The sequence below is a fragment of the Mauremys reevesii genome, linkage group 8, assembly GCF_016161935.1.
Source record: "Mauremys reevesii isolate NIE-2019 linkage group 8, ASM1616193v1, whole genome shotgun sequence".
In the NCBI taxonomy this organism is placed as follows: domain Eukaryota; kingdom Metazoa; phylum Chordata; order Testudines; family Geoemydidae; genus Mauremys; species Mauremys reevesii.
This window is the reverse complement of record NC_052630.1, coordinates 36,995,258-37,002,870: the sequence shown is the minus strand read 5'-3', so window position 1 is coordinate 37,002,870 and position 7,613 is coordinate 36,995,258. Positions and strand designations below refer to the sequence as shown.

General features: G+C 47.2%; 1 pseudogene; it reads right to left on the bottom strand.

Annotated features, from left to right (window-relative positions):
* Nucleotides 1-3,632: 3,632 nt before the first annotated feature.
* LOC120370236 lies at nucleotides 3,633-7,347 on the bottom strand (annotated as a pseudogene).
* Nucleotides 7,348-7,613: the final 266 nt, after the last annotated feature.

Sequence of the window (7,613 nt, the reverse complement as noted above, 5' to 3'; positions counted from 1 at the left end):
TAGAGCCATTGGCCATTATCTTTGAAAATTCGTGGCGATCAGGTGAGGTCCTGGATGATTGGAAAGAGGCAAATATAGTGCCCATATTTAAAAAAGGGAAGAAAGAGAACCCCGGGGAACTACAGATCTGTCAGCCTCACTTCAAAAGTCCCTAGCAAAATCATGTAGCAGGTACTCAAGGAATCCATTTTGAAGCACTTGGAGGAGAGGAAGGTGATCAGCAACAGTCAACAAGGATTCACCAAGGGCAAGTCATGCCTGACCAACCTGATTGCCTTCTATGATGAGATAACTGGCTCTGTGGATATGGGGAAAGTGGTGGATGTCTTGACTTTAGCAAAGTTTTTGATACAGTCTCCCACGGTATTCTTGCCAGTAAGTTAAAGAAATATGGATTGGATGAATGGATTATAAAGTGGATGGAAAGCTGGCTATATTCTCTGGCTCAACGGGTAGTGATCAATGGCTCGATGTCTAGCTGGCAGCCAGTATCAAGCAGAGTGTCCCAGGGGAAGGTCCTGGGGCTGGTTTTGTTCAACATCTTTATTAATGAACTGGATGACAGGGGGAGGGATAGCTCAGTGGTTTGAGCATTGGCCTGATAAACCCAGGGCTGTGAGTTCAATCCTTGAGGGGGCCATTTAGGGAACTGGGGTAAAAATCTGTCTGGGGATTAGTCCTGCTTTGAGCAGGGGGTTGGACTAGATGACCATCTGAGGTCCCTTCCAACCCTAATCTTCTATGATGGGATAAATTGTACCCTCAGCAAGTTCACAGATGACATTAAGGTGGGGGGAGAGGTAGACAGGTGTGGCCTGTTTGTAGAAATTTTAGTGGTGCCCCTGCCCAAACTCCACACCCCCCCCCACATGCCCAAGGCTCTGGGAGGGAGTTTGGGTGAGGGAGGAGGTCTGGGGTGCAGGCCCTAGGCTGGGGCAGGGGATTGGGGTGCAGGCTCTGGGTGGGAATTTGGGGATAGGAGGGGAATGGGGTGCAGGGGTGAGGTCTGTGGGGTGTGTCTGACGATGAGGGATTTGCAGTGTGGGAGAGGCTCAGGGTGAGAGTAGGGGTGTAGGGGGTGAGGGCTATGTCTGGGGCTGGCAATGAGGTGGTTGGGGTGTGGGAAGGCTCAGGGCGAGAGTAGGGGTGAGGGTTCTGTCTGGGGCTGGGAATGGGAGGTTTGGGGTGTGCAAGGGGCTCAGGGTGAGAGTAAGAGTGTGGGGGGTGAGGGCTCTTTCTGGGACTGGGGATGACGTGTTTGGGGTGCTGGAAGGGCTCAGGGCCCCGGGTAGAGAGTTGAGGGTGCAGTGGGGGGTGAAAGCTCTGGCTGGGAGTGTGGGATTTGGGGTGGGGCAGGGATGGGGATGAGTTTGGGGTGCAGCCAGGCTGCTCCAGGACAGGGGACAGAGAGGACTCCCCCCAGCCCCTTCCCTGCCAGCAGCAGCAAGCTCTGGGGGAGGAGCCCTCCTTTTCTGCCCCCCCCCCAGCAGCACACTCACCCCCACCACTGTCACTGCATGTGCTCCTAGGGCCCCTCTTAGGTCCAGGAATCTCCCTCGCCTCCCCCATGGTGGGTGCCGGGGGGTGCTGTGTGCACCTCCTCCCCTGCTGTTGTCCCTGACTGTAGCCTCACTGGGGGGTGAGGGATGGGGCTGCCTCCTTGCCCAGCATGGGGCAGGAGCAGTGACTGTGGGTGGAGAGGGGGGGTGGGGCTGTGCTGCTGGAGGGTCCTGCCGGAAAAGGGAAGGCTTTGAGGGGGAAGGGCCATCTCAGAGTCAGTCTGCCCTGTCAGTGGAAGGGTGGGCACTAGGACCCTGCAGCAGCAGTTGCTGCAGGGAAGCAGCATGGAGGAGACAAAGAGAAGAGATGCTCTGCTTTGGGGCCAAGGAAAGGCATGCGGGGGGGCGGGGGCAGCAAGTTGGGGCCACAGGACACTCGGGGGGGGACACAGGTGGGGCTAGGGGGGAGCCCCGACCCTAGATTTTGGTGGAGCTGGGCCCTGGCTCTGAATATTGCTGGTGCCCAAGCACCACATGGGTATGGAACTCGCAGCCTATGGAGGTAGATATGCTGGAGGGTAGGAATAGGGTCCAGAGTGACTATACAAATTGGAGGATTGGGCCAAAAGAAGTCTGATGAGGTTCAACAAGGACAAGTGCAGAGTCCTGCACTTAGAAAGGAAGAATCCCATGCACCCCTACAGGCTGGGGACCAACTGGCTAAGCAGCAGTTCTGCAGAAAAGGACCTGGGGATTACAATGGATGAGAAGCTGGATATGAGTCAGCAGTGTGCCCTTGTTGCCAAGAAGGCCAAAGGCATATTGGGGTGTATTAGTAGGAGCATTGCCAGCAGATTGAGGAAAGTGATTATTCCCCTCTATTCGGCACTGGTGAGGCCACACCTAGTGTATTGTGTCCAGTTTTGATCCCCCCGCTACAGAAAGCATGTGGACAAATTGGAGAGAGTCCAGCAGAGGGCACCAAAATGATTAGGGAGCTGGGGCACATAACTTATGAGGAGAAGATGAAGGAACTGGGGTTATTTAATCTGGAAAAGAGAAGAGTGAGAGGGGATTTGATAGCAGCCTTCGGTGGGGGGGGGGTTCCAAAGAGGATGGAGCTCGGCTGTTCTCAGTGGTGGCAGATGACAGAACAAGGAGCAATGGTCTCAAGTTGCAGTGGGGGAGGTCTAGGTTGGATATTAGGAAACACTATTTCACTAGAAGGATGGTGAAGCACTGGAATGGGTTACCTCTGGAATCTTCATCCTTAGAAGTTCTTAAGGCCTGGCTTGATAAAGCCCTGGCTGGGATGGTTTAGTTGGTGTTGGTCCTGCTTTGATCAGGGGGTTGGACTAGATGACCTCCTGAGGTCTCTTCCAACCCTAATATTCTATGATTCTGTTTTCCCGCATTCCTTCATCTTCTGGTACTCAAGAACTAGTTTTCTCTGCCAGTACAAAGAGTCTCTAGATTATTGGTACAATAGCCTTCTCCTCTTCGTTGCCTAGTTTCCAATCCTTTTTTAAATTACTAGGTTAATTTGTTAAAAATTCTTTAATAAACAAAAACAACTCACTCTATACAAACAAATAAATAAAAATGCAATCATTATCTCAGCAATACAAAGCCTATAGATTTCCAAATTTGTTACAATTAACAGTTATAGCAACACAAGTAGTGACCCCTTGTCTGATATATGCGAACTTGTATCTTATAATTGATGGACAGTTAACAGAACCTAAACAGGATGTAACTTTCTCGCTTGGTTATGGCCTTTAGGGTATTCAGTACTCTCATATCACAGCCTTGGAGTTTGGAAATCAAGGAGGTGACTGTTAAGAAGAATAAACTCAAGGCTGGGATTTTCAAAAGCTGGAGTTTTTCACCCATATCAATGCAGTGTTGGGTGCTTTATCTTTTAGGATCCTTTGAAAATAGCAGCCTATATTATTTCAAGGGAGAAACACCAGTGATTCATACAAAGGCATATGTGTATATAGTCCAAAATGTGTTTCAATCACAGGTAAATAAATATAGATTATGGAAAATGAAGGAGAAAGGATGTATATAGGGGTTTCATCCCTTTATTATTAACACTGAACTTTTAGTAGAGGCATAAGATAAATAAAATTATCCAAACATAATATTCCTGTCTCCACACTCACTCACCACTCTCACGGGATCCTTTCCATCCAGCAGGTTGGAATTACTATGAGTCTCCAAACTGGTCCCAGGATTCACTTCCACGTTGTCATTTTCCACAGGCAAAGACGATCCCAGCGGTTGAAAGAACTTAAAGTCACTATTGCCTGGCCCATTTGTCTGACAGACCTCATAACGATAGGATTGAGAGAGAGTCCCAGTGCCATGTCTACCAATTTGTTGGGAAAGTTGGAATTGCTGTAAAAAAATTCCCTACACATTCCTGCTGTATTTCTCCTCATGGCGACAATTATCACCACAGAGACAAGAAAAATAAAGGAAATTAAAGCCAAAGAAATTACTAAATACAAAAGCAACGTTCCATCTTCTTCTGCTTTCTTTGAAGTATCCTGTATCTGCATGTAGGCGTCTGAGAACCCGTCTACCAGGAGCGCATGGACCATTGTTGTAATGGAGCGAGGTGACTTTCCATTATCCCTAATCAGGATGACAAGCTTTTGTTCAAAGTTGTCTCGTTCCGTCACTGGCCTCGTGATTTTTACTTCCCCGGTTTGCAGCCACACAGCGAAGAGACTTGGGTCTGTGGCCTTGAGCAGCTGGTAGGAAAGCCAAGAATTCTGACCGGAGTCTCCATCCACAGCCACCACCTTCGTCACCAGGTAACCCGCCTCCGCCGATCTGGGAACCAGGTCATTAGCGGGGGCGCTGCTGTTCTGCAGAGGGTATAAAATGAAGGGGGCGTTGTCATTTTCGTCAATTATCACAACTCGGACAATGACTTCAGAGCTTAGTGGCGGGGACCCGCCATCTCCAGCTCTCACTGTAACCTGGAAATCCCTCGTTTGCTCATAATCCAGAGACTGCAGCGCGTACACGTTCCTGTTCTCGGAGTTTGTGGCGTTGTAAGAAGACAACTGGAAGTCATCGACCTTCCCAGGCAATATCAAGTACCTCACTCCGGCATTCTGCTCTGTATCCATGTCATCAGCGCGCGCGGCTACAACCAGATGGTTGGAATTGTTGTTTTCCTTCAGGTACATGAGGTATGATGACTGATTAAACACCGGCAGGTTATCGTTAATGTCCCATATTTGCACACTGATGACCCGCTCAGCTGTTAGCCTGTCGTGCCCTAAGTCTGTGGCTGTGATGGTTATGTTATATTCCGGCACTTCCTCCCTGTCCAGGGGACTTTGTGTCACTAGCTCGTAATAATTCTGGAAAGTTGGTTTTAGAACAAACGGAAGATTATCCTGAATTGAGCAAATTCTTTTCCCATTGTCCCCGGAGTCCCGGTCTCTGACACTGAACAGGGCCACCACGGTCTCGTTGGGGGACTCCTCAGATACTGGGATGGTTACAGAGGTGATTGTCACCTCTGGGGGATTGTCATTTACATCGATAACCTGCACAAGGACCTTAGAGTGTGCAGAGAGGCCCCCAGAATCGGTGTCCTCAATGTTTAATTCTTACATCGCAGCTTCTTCAAAATCAATCAATCTCCAAACGGTGATTTCGCCTGTTAATTTGTTTAACTTGAATAACCGGAGGACTTTGTTAGGTATCTGCTTGAATGAATATGTGATTTCTGCATTTGAACCATGATCCAAATGGCTGGCTTCAACATTAGAGACCAGAGTACCCAGAAGGCTGTTTTCCACCAACTGCATCATATACACTGACTGACTGAACTGAGGAGAATTGTCATTTACATCTAGAACTACGACACCTAGCTGAGCTGTGCCAGTCCTCTGCGGAGTGCTCCCATCGGCAGCTGTGAGGATCAAATTAAATTCTGTCTTCTCCTCAGATCTAGCGGTTTCTCTAGCACCAGCTGCCGTTCCGGTGGGTTTGCACATCCAGACGGAAGTGTTCATGAGAACGGATCGTGTAGCTTTGGATACCGTTTGTTCCCAGGTCTGAATCTTGGGCTCTTCCCAGGGGGAAGCGGGTGTGGGTTTGAGACACTTCCGTTAATGTTCAAGATCAGCTCTTTGTGGGGAATGTAGGTGAATTGTCATTGATAGCCTCTATCTGCACCTCGCCCCGATATAACTGCAATGGATCTTCCAGCACTAATTCGAAATATAAAGTGCAAGGGTCGAGGGGTCCGCACAGCCACTCTCGGTCTATTTGCTCTCCTATTAATAAATCCCCGCTGTTTACATTGAACTGCAGCTGCTCTTGCTGACCTGAGAGGAAACGACCCTGGCCTTACGAACAGAGAGCTTTCTTACATCCAGCCCCAGATCCTTTGCGATATTGCCTGATGCCTACAAAAGATCCGCTTTCCCTCTCCTCCGGCATCGAGTATCGCAGGGTGTCCGATACCGCCCCGCAAACAGAAACGAGCAGAAAGATAGACAGGACTTGCCTTCTCCTGCCGAGCTCCCCTTCTCTGCACAGCTGATCCCAGGGACCCGGAGTGGTTCCATTGCTGGAGGCGGTCTTAACCGGTGCATTGAGGCCCGGCTACTTATTAGTCCTTGAATGTCTTCCCAAGCAGTTATCCCTTTTCCTCTTCGCAGAATGACGCCTTTATAACAATGGAGCGGACAGGATTTGCGTCGCCATTTCTGCAGCACCTTAGCCAACAGCGCCACCAAGTGTTCAACCGACAATTACAGAATCTAGGTACAGTTATGATCAAATGCCATAAGTATCCCCAGGGCAAATATACACATACGCTATGCATACATTTGCTCTGAAGGCTGTTTGTTATATGTTAATAGACAGTAATATGAAATGAATATAGAGAGGAAACGAAACTCAAAAAATGATCCTAACTTCCCTAGTTCAATAATTTAATATCTATTTTATGTAAAACGGGACAACACTGTTTTATTGATATAGGATGATATATATAGATATAATTATAATCCATTGTTCTTAGAACACAGTGGTCACCATTTTCAGAATTTATATAAATATAAAATGTTTCACTTACCCTACTAGTGAACATCTCACATTGGCATTCTGATCCGAATCTAAAGCAGTAGAATTTACACTGTCAGTACAGCTGGAGTTGTTGGTTTTTCCAGTGCAAGGTGCATGAGATTTGAGAAAATATACGAGAATTGGGATTAAAATGGGTAATTTTCTATTTTAATGTTTCCAGAGAAGTCAATTAGGGCGAGCCCCTTGCCATATTTTCAGTGTAGATGATGTACACAAGCTTCTCACAGTCGACGGCCTTTTCGATTATCAGGGTATTTTTTATTTTGTTATGAATTTTATCCCAGAGTGGTAGTCTTCAATTATTCCACAGAAAACCTCCTATTTTCCCCTAAATCTAAGTCCTTAGACACAAAAAAGACCTACACCCGTACCTCGTGTTCAGTTTTCTTTTATCACACCATATCCTTTAATTCCAGAACCTCAATGAGAACTTTGTAAAATGCAATGATTCGGCACAATTTTTGCATCCTGAAAGTAGTTAATTGTTTCCAGCTTTCTAAAATCTACTTCTTTCATGTAGGTGTCTCTTGTTCAGGAATTTAGATAAGAAGCTTATTTTACTTGGAAAATTCTTAGGGCTGAAAGCATGTGTTCTCTTCCTGTACCTCCCCTTTGCCACCTATTCCTTTCCCACCTCACTCGTTCATATCAGTCGTATTTATTATGAAAACAACACTTTTGATACATTCTTCTCCAGCCGTACTCTGCAGGCAGCTTGATTCATGGTTCGTGCATTTGCCTTTACATATAGAGCAAAACTAGAAACGTCTGTCTGCCTGCCATCTCCAGGTCTTCGTGGATTTCCATCATCAAATGCAGGAAGTCTGTATAATTGTGTTGATTTCCTTTTTATCATCAGTTCCTGGAATGGGCTCTCATCCTTGCCTGTCTACAGCGATACCTCAAAATCTTAATAACTGGTCATGAAATGACTGTCAGGAAAATGCGGATTATTGTTCCTTATCTCCAGAATCTCCATCTTCACTGTAA